General features: G+C 40.3%; 1 pseudogene; it reads right to left on the bottom strand.

Annotated features, from left to right (window-relative positions):
• Positions 1-201: 201 nt before the first annotated feature.
• Positions 202-6,586, bottom strand: LOC148046463 (vomeronasal type-2 receptor 116-like; annotated as a pseudogene).
• Positions 6,587-16,012: the final 9,426 nt, after the last annotated feature.

The following is a 16,012-nucleotide window of genomic DNA, read 5'->3' as shown; positions in this document are numbered from 1 at the left end:
ATTTATTTATTACTAAATGCCTATGCCATCCATTTTCCCAAGATGACCCTACACAATTTATATTCCAATCATTAAAATATGATAAAGAATCCTGAAACAGCAAAAATGCACATCTTTAAAATTAACTTAAAATTCAGTCAATTAAGATGGGAGAAGGTAGTAAGGTATGCATGAGGAGGAGGTAGTGACAAATTAATCACCTCAGCAGGCATGGTATTCTGCAGTACAGGAGCCACACCAGAAAAAACTCTTCTCCTGTACCCTGTCAGTCAAAATTCCATGACCAATGTGGTCCACAACAAGTCTCTTCTGCCAGCATGCACAAACAATTAAACTCATTGGGGTCATCAACTGGCACTTAGAATCACAGTGTGCCTCTCATTCAAGTGCTGCAAAACTATCTCCTCAAACAGACTTATGACTATTGAACCTGCGGTTCTACAGTTATTCAAATGTTCCAAAACTCTTATCTACTCAAATAGATTTATGACCATGAAACATGCTGTTCTACACAGTCATCATACTCAATTGAATCTCTTAGAAGACGACAATTATGCAAGTTGGATACTAGAATGTATTGGAATGCTGATGGAATTTATTTTCTTGTGCCAGAGATTTCTCTGGTCTGTTCTATTGAGTAAAAGGCATATGGCCAGCTTTTGAATTTACCCCAAGTTTTCAAAGTGATGACTACAAGTGAATTCCCTCTGTCCAATTTCTTCAGAAAAAAATCATAGACCTTCCATGTTTAAACAAATTCTTATTTGTATTTGACTACACTTCTTCTTACACATTCTGCTGCATATGAATTAAGATGACCAGGAAAGAGAAATTGACAATTCACATTGAATCGATACATTTAGTCAGAGCTCACCAAAACATACTAATATATGTCAATAAATCAATAATGTCAATAAATATGTCAATCCATTAATTTGGGCTGCAATTTATGTTTTTATAGACCCCAGTTATTTGTTCTCCAACATGCAGATATAAAACATATCAGTCAAAGATAAAGATTTCTTAAAACTTTCACTTCATGAGCTGGTGTTTATTGTTCAGTTCAGGTCTCATCACAATGATAAAACACTTGGGAAGAAAGATGCAAACCAATAAGCCAGCACTGGAGGAGATCATGGAGAAGATCTCCACAGCCAAAATATATTTTCCCCTTGTGCTTAGATAGGTTGGAATAAAACACAACCAAACACTGCAGAAGACCAACATGCTGAAGGTGATGAATTTGGCTTCATTGAAACTGTCAGGTAAATTCCTAGCTAGAAAAGCAGCAGAGAAACTAAGGACAGCAAAACGCAGTAGAACATGACAGAGTCTTCATTGCACTCAAGGAGGACTTCTTCAGCCATTATCTCTGCATCAATATCTGGATATTGTGGGGATGTTATCAGCCATGCAGCACAAATACATATTTGAACAAGGGAACAGAATAATTGAATGAAACTGACCATCTTTCCCCCCACCCATTTCCTCAGTCTGGAACCAAGTTTGGTAGCCATGAATGCTAGAACCACAAGAAAGGTTTTGGCCAATACACATGAAACTGTCGCAGAAAAGATGAGGCCAAAAGCTGATTGTCGAAAGAGACACACAATTGTATTGGGCTCCCAACAAATAGAAAGACACAAAGAAAAGAGAGGAGAAGACAAACTAGGAGTGTATAAGTGAGATTCCTATTGTTGGCTTTGACGATCGGAGTTTCTTTGTGTTTCATGAAGATTGTGATTACCATAGTTGTCATTAAAGCAAAGCAAAGAGAAAGACCAGTCAGACTGATCCCCAAAGGGTCTTCATAGGACAAAAAGATGATCCGCTTTGGAATGCACATATTTTTGCCAGGATTTGGATATTGATCTTCTGGGCATGGAGAGCAGTCATCTATGTCTGAAATAAGAATGCAGGTGAATTAATAGGAATTATAGTACTGTGACATCATGGCTTAGTCCTATTATTTTTGGAATTTTCCTACCTTTCTCCCTTGATATTTTCCCCTCTGCACACCGATGGCAATCATAGCAACAAAACAGCTTTCCTTCTTACTTGGCCTTGCTGTGTCCGGTCTCACAAGGATCATTACACAAAGATAAAGGTAACTCCTATCAATGAATGAAGAAGAATATTTTAAGATACGGAGAGGAAAGAAAGTGCTTGAAGAGTTACCGGGGAATCAACAGATTAAAAATGAAGTAGCAGCATGACATAATTTTACAAATAATTGCCCTGAAGTTATAATTAAATAAATATATGTAGCGTTCATTAATCACCATCTCCCTTCAAAGATAATTTGTATGCTAGTTAGTTAAAATTGGTTTTCTCAACTTCTGAATTTTGATGTCAGCAAACTTTTGAGATCTGGCCTGCAGCTTTCACTTCAAAACTCTGAAAACCATTGCCCATAACTAACAGGGAGCCAGGAAAGTATATTTCCTAATATACAATACCAATAAGTTTTTTTTAAAGAAGTCTTACTGGTATCATTCCTTTTCCAGGAAATTTGTACCTAGGTTAGTAAGAGATGATACTGTGAGACTTCAATTAATAAGATATTTAAATAAAGGCAGAGAAATCTAGATTCAAAAAACTAACCTGATTAAAGCCTACTGGCCATGTGATGGAATTTACAGAAACATTGAAGAACTTGTTTGCTGGAGCTGTGGGATCTACCACTCCAACTTTGACCCTAGCAAAGGATTGGTTTGGGAATGTGATCCAGTTGATAATATCAAATCCACCAATGAACTCTCCATTTTTATCAAAAGAGATCTGTTCACCAACACTGTTGTTGAATCTGACATTTCTCAGAAAAGAATGAACCTGAAACACAGAGGCAATCAGAGAGGAGCAAATCGAAGGAGAAAGAAATAATTCATGTATTCAAAGCATACATATGTTAATTAAATAATTTTCTTTAAAGAAAGACAAGATAAAAACTTTTTTGTAGTCCAGTATCATATAAATAACATCACAAACTTTCTAAAATATTGATAGAGATTAGATATCAGATTTCGAAAATAAAAATAACATAGAATTGCACAATAAATAACTAGCAAAAAATTAAATTAAGCTCTGTGGTTTAATTGCAAAAGCTATTTAAGCCAGATCACATCTGATAAATATATAATGAATACTAGGATTTATAAAAGTGCCATAGAATTGCACTCATTTCACACGCTAGCCAGGTTATATTCAAAATGGTACAAGTTAGGCTTCAGATTTAAATGAACCAAGAACTAAGAAGTACAAATGGTTTTTTGAAAAAGCAGAGGAACTGGAGATCAAATTTCCTGCATTTGCTGGAATAAGAGAAAACAATGTAATTCCAGAAAACCATCTACTTCTCCTTCATTGACCATGCTAACACCTTTGATTATGTGGATCACAACAATCTGTGGCAAGTTCTTAAAGTGTTGGGAGTACCTGACCACCATAACTGTGACCTGAGAAGGCTAATGTCACCTCTGCCAGATTCAGCTTGGAACCTCAAAGGCTTCCTACTGTGAAAATCAGGCAGAGGTGGGGAGTCTGAAAGGGCAATAAAGCTGTATTTATAGGTGATGGGAAATTGGGAGGGGGAATGACAGGTGATAAAGACAGAACAGCCAGCTCTTGTTTGTACCAGCATCCCAAGGTGAAGCCTGAGAAATATGTGGATTATCTGCAAATATTTCAGCATTATCTGGTTGGCTGGAAACAGACTGGTCACAGAGATGGAGGAAGAATGGGCTATGCATGAAGTTTTTTTGTATCTTGCAAGCACAGAAGAATTCAGAGCTGGCGTCACATTACTGCAACCAACATCTTTAATAAACGAACTGTTTGCTTTAACAAAATGGAGTAGAGGGTCTTCCTTTCCTCTAGGGATCAGATAGGGGCAGGTCTAGCACCTGCATGCCAGCCAAGATGCAACAATTAGAACCTGACATGGAATAGCTGATTGCTTCTAAATAGGGTAAGTACAACAAGGCTATATATTGTCACCTTGCTTATTTAAATTACATGGAAAGTACATCTTTTGAATTGCCAAGCTGGATGAATCACAAGCCAAAAGTAGGATTGCTTGAGGAAATATCAAAAATCTCAGATATGCAGAGCATACCACTCTAATGACAGAAAGGGAAGATCTTCTTGATGAGTTAAAAGGGTAGAGTGCAAAAATTGGCTTAAAATGCAATATTAAAAAACTAAGAATATGTTATCTGGTCCCATCACTTCATAGCAAATAAAAATGGAAGAAATTAAAGCAGGAACAGATTTCATTTTCATGGGCTCCAAGATGACTGCAGATGCTGTTTGCAGCCATGAAATTAAAAGATGCTTGCTCCTTTGGAAACCTAGATGGCATATTAAAAAGCAGAGACATCACCTTGTCAACAAAGGTCTGAATAGCTATGTACTGTAAAGTACAACTGTGAGAATTGGAGCATAAGGAAGGCTGTGCACTGAAGAATTGATGCTTTCAATTTGTGGTGCTGGAGAAGATTCTTGAGAGTTCCTTGGAGTACAAAGAGATCAAATTTGTCTATCCAGGAAAGCAGAATTCCCACATCAGCACATCATACCTGAAAACCGTGGAAGTCGCTAGGCAACCAAAGGGCAAGAAACCAGGTCAAAAAAGGATAAAGATATCACTTGTGGACAGGGAGGAAAGGGATAAACTTTCAAGGTGGGGAGTAGAGGGTGAAGAGCAAAGCATCTCCTAGAAAAACAGCTTAAGTATTTCCATTCCCCCCCCCCCCAATTTTTCAATTCGTTTTCCAATTTTGAAATTATTTTCCAATTTCTTTTTTCAAGTAAACATTCAATGAGATGGTTGCAGAGGTGGAATTCAGCCAGTTCTCTCCAGTTCAGGCGAACCAGTAGCAGTGGCAGGTTGTGGCCACCCACCAGCACAAAATGCGAGAGCACTGCACATGCAAAGAAGGCAGTGAACATGCTCTGACATGGCACATTTACTCATATTTGTGAACTGGAAGGGAAGGGAAGTGAATCCCACCACAGGATGGTTGGATAATGTCACCAGCATAATGAATTTTAATCTTGGAAGACAGTGGAGAACATCTCGCTTTTGGATTTTCAGACATCAATATCCCTGGAGAATAATCTTTGCAAGAGTTTATACACCCCTATTGAAGCTACAGCTAAGGTGGTTTCTGTACCACTTTGCTAACAGACTTACCTGCCACCACACTTGATTGTGAAAATATTTCCTTCTTTCTTTCATCATTGTTGATTTTCTAGATTTGTATAGAGAGAGAGATTGCAAAGCATGTGCCACAGCATAGACCGCATTGTAAATATTGTAACTCTGACCACTCATTAGTGTTTCAAATACAGATGTGGGAAGAGTCTCAAGCCTCTCCTGTCCAGTACATTTATTCTCAGAGGTTTCAGTTTTTGAGTTTGAAAAGAAACAATTGAAGGCTTGTTTCCAAAAATCTTTTAGAAAATAATCATGCTGGTTATTGTTGGGATTCTAGTTCTGAAGAAATTCCTGGAATTCTGGGACCTCCTTTCTGTGAACTGCAAAGGCTAAAACACCATGCAAAAAATTGATATCCCAAGATTTATAAACGGCAATTGATGTGTAATCTGTCTGAGCAGTTATAAACCAGATCTTATTCTTCTTTGGTACATCCTCCACTTCTGAAACCTGGAGAAAAGTTCTCAGAACTGATAAGGACTGAGTTTCACCATATAAGATTATCACATTGGCTGTGCTGTTCATGAGAACATGGTATATATGTAATCCTTCATCTATGGTATCAGTAAAATCACTATAAAAAGCTACGTTTGGTAACTCTGCTATGAATTCAATGCAGATGCCATATTCCAAAAATGTGGGGATCATCTCCTGGAGGAATTTTTCTCCTTTCTCATCTTTTACTATAAGAACTCTAAAGCAGATCCATCTAAAATACAGCAATAAGGAGGCCCTTGCGTTGGTGGGATTCATTCGGAAACATTTGTTGGAAGAAAACTGCTTGAGTCTCTTTACCCATGACTGGAGCAGAGCCATAGGTCAACTACAGAAAGGTAAACATATGCAATTGCAAAGGTCTATGTGAGCCTCTGAAAATGTGTACATTTGATTTGAGTATTTTGCTATTTTTATATACTGAAACATTGTGTAACTCTTTGTGTTGATCAGGAAATATCAACCAAGATGTCACTCTTGAAGTATCAGTAAATACATTTTTGTGGAATCTATTGTGAATATTTCAAATTTGAGCCTTAGTTCAGTACCTGGAATTTGCTATGTCAAATAGCTTCACCATCTATTTAGACTTAGATTACTCATGCTATTATGCCAACTTTTCAAGCAAAAATAACATCTACTTATCCGAAATGTCTCTCCTTTTTACAGAGAGATTCATGTAGACATTTCGTTAGTTATGATAGAATGATAATGTATATCTACATCAAATCTTACCTGAGGAACTTTGTAGATGCACAACACACTTGCCATGTGAAGGGAGATGTCAGGTGCCCCAATGACTGCAGCCAAAGTATTTGTAATCCCACACTTGTAGTTAGAGATGAATTTTCCCTGAGTTAAAGGTAGAACCATTGAGGCAAAGTAAATCCAGCTTGGATTAAAATTGCTGTTAAAAATGTGGAAGCCCAGCGTGATGTTGATTAGATTATGAAGATTTTCATTAATCTGTTTTATTGTAAATGCTAAGGCCAGGATATGCTGGTAATTCTGAAAAACTATTCTATAAAACAATTTTTAATAATACATTAAGAGAGCTCTGTTTCACATTACGTTCCTTGCAATCCTTTAGAACAGTATATTTTATGGAATGTGTTTAATAATTCTAATTTCTGTGTTATAGTATGTGAGAATGGCCCACTACCAAAGCACAGCTTTTAAGAATAGTTTATATGCTGAAGGAAATTGCTACATTTTGGTTCCAGAAATATCGATGAGAAAAATCATCATGGGAAATAGTCATACATGCCCATTATATTGTGGGGACTGTTTGTGTGAGTGTATGAGTATGTCTGATTCGGAGGACCTGGCGGGGCATGCGGGGGTCATTGGGGTGGTTGGGGGAATTACACCCAGGGGAGAGAGTCGGAGCATTGCGGTCATAACAGGGAGAGGCAGATACGGCGGGGACTTTAGGGCTGGCCATTACCGGGGAAGGAGGGTTCGCTATATCGCAGAGATCCCTCCTTCTGGCCCTATGAGTCCCACTCCAAGGTCAGATGGCACGAGCAATCAGGACCCTGGTCTCAGGCTGCTGTCGCTAAATGCCAGGTCTGTTGTTCATAAGGCTCCCTTCGTTCGGGACTTGATTGTAGACGAGGGGGCAGACCTGGCATGTATTACTGAGACATGGCTGGGCACGGAGGGAGGAGTCCCCCTCGTAGAGATGTGCCCAGACGGATTTCAGGTGCTTCATCAGCCGAGAGCCCAGGGAAGGGGTGGCGGTGTGGCTATTGTAGTCCGGGAGTCTTTAGCACCTCGTAGGATCCCTGCTCCGGAGCTTGCCGGGTGTGAGTCCCTACTAGTGAAGTTGGACCTCAAGGGTCAAGTGGGTCTGCTGCTAACGTACCTGCCTCCCAACTGCGTTGCAGCAGCCCTCCCCTCGCTCCTCGAGTCAGTAGCCGAGCTAGCAATTGAGTTCCCTAGGCTAATGGTTCTGGGGGACTTCAATTTGCCTTCGCTCAGTGAACACTCTGATGGAGCGCAGGAGTTCATGGCTTCCATGACAGCCATGGGCTTGACCCAGGTAATCCGAGGCCCTACCCACTCAGCGGGGCACACACTCGACCTCGTATTCCTCTCGGAGCAGTGGAGTTATGATCTTGGTCTGAGGGGAAATGAGACCATTCCCCTGTCGTGGTCAGACCACTACCTACTGAGGCTAGACTCCCGGAGGCCAAACCCCCACCATATGGAGGAGGAACCGACCTGGTGGTTCCGCCCCAGGCGACTTATGGACCCTGTTAGGTTCCAGACGGAGCTTGGGGTTATTCCAGATGCTCTCTCCCACAGTTCGGCGGAGACTCTTGCTGCGGCCTGGCACTCGGCAGCATCAGGGTCTCTGGACCGGATTGCGCCACTATGGCCCCTCCGGGTCAGCGGCTCACGGAGGCCTCCTTGGTTCACCGAGGAGCTCCCGGAGATAAAGCACTGGAGGAGACGCCTAGAGCACCTGTGGAGGTCCGATAGGTCCGAGTCGAACCGAGCACTGTTGACAGCTTGCACCAAGGAGTACATTCGGGCATTAAGAACAGCCAAAAGATCACACATTGCCTCCTTGGTAGCATCCGCCGAGTCCTGCCCAGCCGCCCTGTTTAGGATAACCCGCTCCCTCCTAAATAGGAGGGAGACGGGGAACCCCCTACAGGGTAAGGCTGAGGAGTATGTTCAGTTTTTGGCGGACAAAGTTGCTCGGTTTCGATCGGACCTGGACTCCACTCTTGCAGATCCAGCCGAGACACAAGGGAATGACTTGGCAGACCGTCTCTGGGTTGAGTTTCAGGATGTTGCCTCCGGGGATGTGGACAAGGCTATGCGAGCTGTGAGCGCCTCCACCTGTATACTGGACCCGTGTCCCTCCTGGCTGGTTGCCAACAGCAGAGAGGTGACACGAGGCTGGATCCAGGCGGTTGTTACCGCCTCTCTTCGGGAGGGGCACTTCCCCACCGTGCTTAAGGCGGCGGTGGTGAGGCCCCTCCTGAAGAAACCGTCTTTGGATCCAGCAGTTCTTAATAACTACCATCCAGTCTCCAACCTCCCCTTTGTGGGGAAGGTTGTTGAGAAGGTGGTGGCCTTCCAGCTTCAGCGTACCTTGGAGGAAGCTAACTATCTTGACCCCTTCCAGTCTGGCTTCAGGCCCGGTTACAGCACAGAAACTGCTTTGGTCGCATTGACCGATGATCTCTGGAGAGCCAGAGATGGAGGCCATGCGTCCATCCTGGTTCTCCTTGACCTCTCAGCGGCTTTCGATACCATCGACCATGGTATCCTTCTGCGACGACTGCGGGAGGTGGGTGTGGGCAGCACTGTTTTGCAGTGGTTCTCCTCCTACCTCTCAGACAGGTCGCAGTCGGTGTTGGTGGGGGGGGAGAGATCGTCCCCGAGGCCCCTAACTTATGGGGTGCCGCAGGGCTCGGTCTTATCCCCCCTGCTATTCAACATATACATGAAACCGCTGGGCGAGATCATTCGGAGGCACGGGATTAAGTACCACCAATACGCGGATGATACACAGTTGTATCTGTCCGCCCCGTGCCAACTCAATGAAGCGGTGGACGTGATGAACCGGGGCCTCGAGGCTGTTAAGGACTGGATAAGAGCTAACAAACTGGTGCTCAACCCGGAAAAGACCGAGTGGCTGTTGTGTTTTCCTCCCAAAAATTCGGCTAATGTTCCATCAATCAGGCTGGGGGGGCAAAATTTATACCCCTCAGACAGGGTCAGCAACTTGGGAGTCCTCCTGGACCCACAGCTGAGTTTCGACCATCATTTGTCAGCTGTGACCAGGGGGGCATTTGCCCAGGTTCGCCTGGTGCACCAGTTGCGGCCCTACCTGAACCGGGAGGCCCTCACAACAGTCACTCGAGCCCTTGTGATCTCTAGGCTGGAATACTGCAATGTGCTCTACATGGGGCTGCCCTTGAAGAGCATCCGGCGACTTCAGCTAGTCCAGAATGTGGCCGCGCGAGTGATCGTGGGCGCACCACGGTTCGCCCACATAACACCGATCCTCCGTGAGCTGCGCTGGCTACCTGTTGATCGTCGGGTGCACTTCAAGGTCCTACTTACCACCTATAAAGCGCTCCATGGTAGTGGATCTGGCTATTTGAGAGACCGCCTTCTGCCAATTACCTCCCTGCGTCCCATCAGATCGCACAGGGTAGGCCTCCTCCGAATTCCATCCTCCAGTCAGTGCCGACTGGCGACTACGTGGAGGAGAGCCTTCTCAGTTGCAGCTCCGACGCTATGGAACAATCTCCCCGTGGAGATCCGCACCCTCACCACCGTCCAGGCCTTCCGCACGGCCCTCAAGATCTGGCTATCCCGTCAGGCCTGGGGATAGGATTTTACTCTCTCCCCGCCCGAATGTTGAATGAATGTTGTGCTTTTATGGTTAATTTTTTTTACTCACGTTTTTCTTTTATGTCTTGTCTTGCACTCCCTTCCCTCATTATTGTAAGCCGCCCTGAGTCCCCTCAGGGAAAAGGGCGGCCTATAAATGTTCAATAAACTAAACTAAACTAAACTAAACTTTATTAATAGATATTTGGATGTGATTTGTTAAAAGTGGAGATTTGATCTCTATTTCAACTATTTTGGAAACTGAAGTGAAATATAACTTTACATAAAATAAATCTAAATAAATTCAGGCAATCCTATTAACAGCAACTCCACAAATACTAACATCTTCCATGAGTGCCTTCTTTCTGTGTACAAATATCTCTGTCTGCAACAAGATTGGAAGTAGATCAGACTGATATGCCTTCTGGAGATGTTTTTCAGACAAAATTAGAGAGAGCAACATACTATCAAACCAACTCACAAAGTTTTGGAGCTCCCAGCCGTTGATTGGAATAGGATGAGGACAATAAATACCATTATGCAGTGTCAGTTGCTCATATTTTCATGGTCCTATAGGATTTTGAAGAGAAAACTGACTAAATTAATAATGATAGTATAACAGTCACATATTTTAACAACTTCAAAATTTGAGGATTTGCAGACGCAGGAACACATGAGCCACACAACAAAAATAAAATCACTACATCTAGAAAGCGAAATGAAGATGGAATTATGTACATGTTTAAGGGCATTTTTCAATTCAATTCAATTCTGTTCTGTTCTGTTCTGTTCTGTTCTGTTCTGTTCTGTTCTGTTCTGTTCTGTTCTGTTCCTTTCCGTTCCATTCCATTCCATTCTATTCTAAAAAATATTAAGGCTGTCTGTTTTTCATTACGATATTTTACGTGTTCAGTAATGTTTAAGACAGTCTTCACAATATCTCTTAGCTGCCTTTTTGGCAGAAAGCCCACTTGGTCTTCATGTGTAGACTGAATCTTTTTTTGTCTTTCTGCCAAATGGCAGCAAAGAGTTTGGTCCTTATTTAATAATGAAATTGGTCTACCATTCTTTGTCTTTTTAACATCTTGACCCTTCTTCGGTAACAACACAATTTTGGCTTCTTTTCATGTCTGGTGTATCTTTCCCTGCTGTAATGTATCATTTATTATGTCCTTTGGTGGTTGGAGAAGTTCATCCTCAAAACACTTACAATGTTGGTGTCAGGTTTCCAAGTAATACCCCCAACAAAAGAAGACTGTGAGACTTGAGTTTCCTCAAAGTTCCATTTTATTAGATGTTTTCCCCAACCAAATCAAAGTACAAGTCCATTTATTTTGACTATATCTTTCCCACCCCAAACAACCCTCCTTCCCAGTTTCCCACAGCAACAAATGTGCCAGGCCTGAAGGCCTAATGCAAAAGATGGCTTCTAGAGCTGACAATTGGCTTGTAAGACCATCTGGGCCTGGCTTCATTTTTTAAATGTCTTCTGATATCTCAAAAACAGTTATTGGGTCATGGATGCCTCTCAGTTTAGGCAGCTGTTGCCTTCAAAGATATTCATCTATTTTTGACATATCAATCTCCTGTCTTTTGTACCAATTTGAATAGAAATTATGAAAGGAATTTTTAATGTTCAATGTCTGTTATTACATTACTGCCTACATAAATGTTTACAAACATTGTCTTTTGCTTTTCCTTTCTTAAGTTATATGCCAACCATCTCCCTGGTTTATTTTCAAGCTTGAAGTGTCTTTGTTGTGCCTAGTTCAATTTTATTTCTATTTCCTGTGAGGCAGGTGGGAGAAAAAGAACCAAAGTATTACATGGGTATATGAGCCCCCCAGGCTCTCATTCTTTCTAGCTTTTGAATATCAATACAGGCTTGATATACACTTTCATTAACTTTTATTTTATTTCTTCAGTGTGTTGTAACAAGTACAACTGGAACAAGTGTGGCAAGATGCTAGAAAGGAAGGGCACAGGAAAGCCAAGGGTGGGTGTAAGATAAGACAGAGGTCAAGCCACCTATAGCTTAAGATATTATAGAAACTTCTCTTTTTGTATTTTTTTATGTCCTTCTCTTTTGAAATGTCATGTTTATCACATGTATGGAAACGCCTTACTACAGCTGTTTATCTCTTGTATGGAAACGCCAGCCTCAAGCCTAGTTTGTAGCAAGATATAAAACAGTTCAGACTTTGGTGTGTTAGCATGCATCAATAAACCTATATCTCTTTTACCTTCGTGGTCTTATGTCCCGTTTCTATAATTGATATGTGGTAAAAGCCACGGGCTGCTGCTACACCTGTACTGTTAACATAGGCAATAGTTGTCATAAGGATTTGATATGGTGTAAAAATTTATGATCCATAGGAGTCTATTACAGTTGAATTGCTTTCTGTCTCATTACATACATTATCCTTTTCCTGGGATTTTTTTTTTCTCTGATGATTGTGCTGTATGAAACAGCCCCTTCCAACCACTTTATTAGCCTTCAGTACTGTCACTAAGCTTGTCCTTTTACCTAAATTATTCTCAAAGTACTCTTGCAGTTTATTTTTGGTCTATTACAATCCTTTTCTTTTGTAGAATAGCTTCATTTTATCTCTATCTAAAACTCAAGCTCTTTCCTCTTAAAACCAGAAGCACAGGATTATGATCAGAACAAGATTTAGGCAGAGTGTCCACTTTCAGAATTTTATTTGAGAGATTTTTATTTTTTATTATCATTTTATTTTTGAATAGACACAAACAAGGCACAACAAACACCATAAAAACATATTCCATTACAAATTTTAAAAAGTGTGTCAATTGGTTACAAAGAACTTTTGTGCATCCCTTCCACAGTCATCACCCATAATTCATATCAAATTATATATTTTACATCCAATATATTTGTATATATTACGATCATCACACCTTCATATAACTATACTTGTTTTAACATCCCTTTATAACAAATATTCCAAAATTCAAAGCAAAACCACATAATTGCATTCCATTGTCTAATTTCAATGTCATCCAACAACATTCTATCTTTGTGAAACATTCTAAATGAAAATTAAGTATGTTTGATAACAAAGTTTCCAAACTTCTTTTCTTAATCACTGTTACAATTTATATCCATTTCAATATTATAGGCTTTCATATATAACTAAGTTTCAAAACTTCCTTTCATGGTCACCTTTTAAAATTTATACCAAATTTCCACTTGTCAAACCAATACATATTTATACATTATATCATTATCAATTATCTATCTAGCTATATCCATTATCACTTCCTTTTTAACATAATGCTCTAATTTTAACGATTTAGCTAGTATTTTGTTAATAGTTTCTATATCTCAACCTGTGTCTTTCCAGTAGTAGTACAGTCTTATTTCTTTTGCCTTATGTGGGACTAATCTTCTGGTTATTTCCTTAATCAACTTTGTGTGGGCTTCTCTTTGCACTTTATTGCTTGTTGCTTGTCTTATAAATTCTCGAAACCCTCCATCAGCTTCTTTAATCTGCTTATCTTTGGTTATCAGTAGTGCTTTTGTCAAAGTTTCTCTCCTTCAATCCATCAATTCTTCTTTTTTTTCTCCTTCTATACCTTGAAATCTGAGGTAGAACTCCTTTCCATCTCTCATCCCTTTCCATGTTCCATTCTTTCCATTTCCAAAGGGCACCTGCATAAACAACCCATCTTATCTGTTTGCAAGCTAAAACCTTTGAAGTGCAAGGTCAAAATGATCAAAGAAAAGAGAAAGAACAGTATTTCCAGGACTCAGCCTCCAACATCCAAGTGGCAGTATAACTTCTTTTCCCTCTGACGTTATTGATCTCTTTATATTCCTTTTATATCTTCTTTATATTCCAAGCTTAAAAGAAACAAGGCTCTTAAATGGAACAAAATAAAAAGAAAAATAAATCCCATCCAAGCCAGTATTGTGAAAATAAAAAAAAGATTTAATCCATAGATTAAAAAAGAAGTAGAAGAAGAAAAGCCAATACTTTCACTTTAAAAAGTAGGAAGTGTTTGCAAAACTTCCATCCATAAAAAAAAGAATAACACACTATCAAAAATAGCTTCAATTCGCTGCTTATTTTATTTTATTTTCTTTACAAGTTTAATTTGATTTTAATCTTTTTTTGGCAGTCTCTTTTGTAAAAATAAAATTTCCTCACCAGATGGACACACTTTCTCTTTCCGCTTTCCTCCAGTTGTGGAGCTGTCCTGACTTCAGCAGCTTGGGGCTGCGCTTCTATCGCCGGCTAGAAGAGATTCTTTTGGATCAATCAAGGACTTCGCAATGTCCCTGAGATCAGCAAGACATACACTTCCCTGTCTTTGCGATAGTTTTGGTCCAGATGGACCACCCAGCATTAAAGTATCGCTTGCGATCTTGGAGCTCTGAGATCGCACATTGGGTAACTTTGCGATGTCAGCTCTTTCTCCGAGAGATTTTTATATATCCATATCATGTCAATCCTTGAAAAAGATTATTGTCTTTAGGAAAAAAAGGTATATTCTCTGGTGTCTCGGTTTTTATTTCTCCATGAATCTATTAGTATTAGATTGTCCATCATTTCAAAGAAAGTCTTTGATAATTTACCCTGTGAGGGTTTAATCCCCTTGATGTGGTGTTCTACACAAAGCTAGTGTAGTCATTCTTTCCAATCTGCCATCATAAGCCAGTTTCCACATGAAACGGGCTGTAACTGGTCCATTATTTTTTTTAAAAAAATGCTTCTATTCTCATTTGCCCTATACACACCTACCACTATTGATTTTATTCTGTTGAGGTCAATTAAAACTACTGAAAATCTACCATATTCATCTGCTATAAGTATACACAATACAATAGCAGACTTGGAAGGGACATTGAAGGTCTTCTAGTCCAACCCCCTGCCTAGGAAGTAAACCCTATACTGTTTCAGCCAAATGGCTATCCATCATCTTCTTAAAGACTTCCAGACTTCCAGTGGAGACAGAAGCTGACGTTGCAACAGTACGACTTGCAATCACAGAGCTCCGAGATACCAGTCAATACTTTTGCCACTGGACAGTCCTTTTGGACCTAAACCGTCCCGAAGAGAGGGTGATAGGGAAGAGAACGTCTTGCTGATCTCAGAGACATCGCAAAGTCCCTTATTGATCCAAGAGGATCTCTTCTTGCCGGCGATAGAAGTGCAGCCAAAAGCTGCTGAAGTTGGGACAGTTCCGCAATGGGAGGAAAGCGGAAAGAGAAAGTGTGTCCATCTGGTGAGGAATTTTTATTGTTATAAAAGAGACTGCCCAAAAAAGTCAAAGCTAAATTAAACTTCCAAAGAAAAGAAAATAAGCAGCAATATTAAATCTTGTCCAAATCAATTTTCATTTCTTTTTCCTCTTTATTAATTAACTGGGCCAAGGCCTTCACCATCCTTAATCTGATATGTTCTCCTGGTTGGTCAGGTATTCCACAAAATCTTAATTGGGATTCTTTAATCTGAACTTCCAGAATTATCTCTTGCAATTCAGCTTCACATAAAGAGTTTGTCTTCTCCAATTTATGCTCCATACAATCTACTCTGTCTTTCACCTGTTTCATATATCCTTTCAGACATTGGATTTCTTCCCAGAGTTCCCTTGCTGGTCACTGAAACTTTTCCTCAAGCTTTCTTCTTTAATTTGGTTTTGTGTTTTTAACATATACACAGTCTTAAAAGGCTTTAAGAATTCTATATCTGCTGATCATCTGTCTAATTTTTATGTCTTCTTTTGCATAGCCATGTCTTTGGGTTTAAAATGACAAAATTTAATTTTAAAGTTAAAAGTTTCAGAGTTATGGGCTTATACAATATATTCCACTGGGGTTAAGACTAACAGAACCTTAAAGAGAGGTGGCAATACTATAGTCTTTGGCTCTCTCTGTTGGTGAGTCAACACTATTATATAAAAAAAGCCTCT

This window comes from Thamnophis sirtalis, unplaced genomic scaffold (assembly GCF_051295495.1).
Source record: "Thamnophis sirtalis isolate CommonGarterSnake01/CBP01778 unplaced genomic scaffold, rThaSir2_p1.2 scaffold_4, whole genome shotgun sequence".
In the NCBI taxonomy this organism is placed as follows: domain Eukaryota; kingdom Metazoa; phylum Chordata; class Lepidosauria; order Squamata; family Natricidae; genus Thamnophis; species Thamnophis sirtalis.
This window is presented reverse-complemented; position numbering and strand designations above follow the sequence as displayed.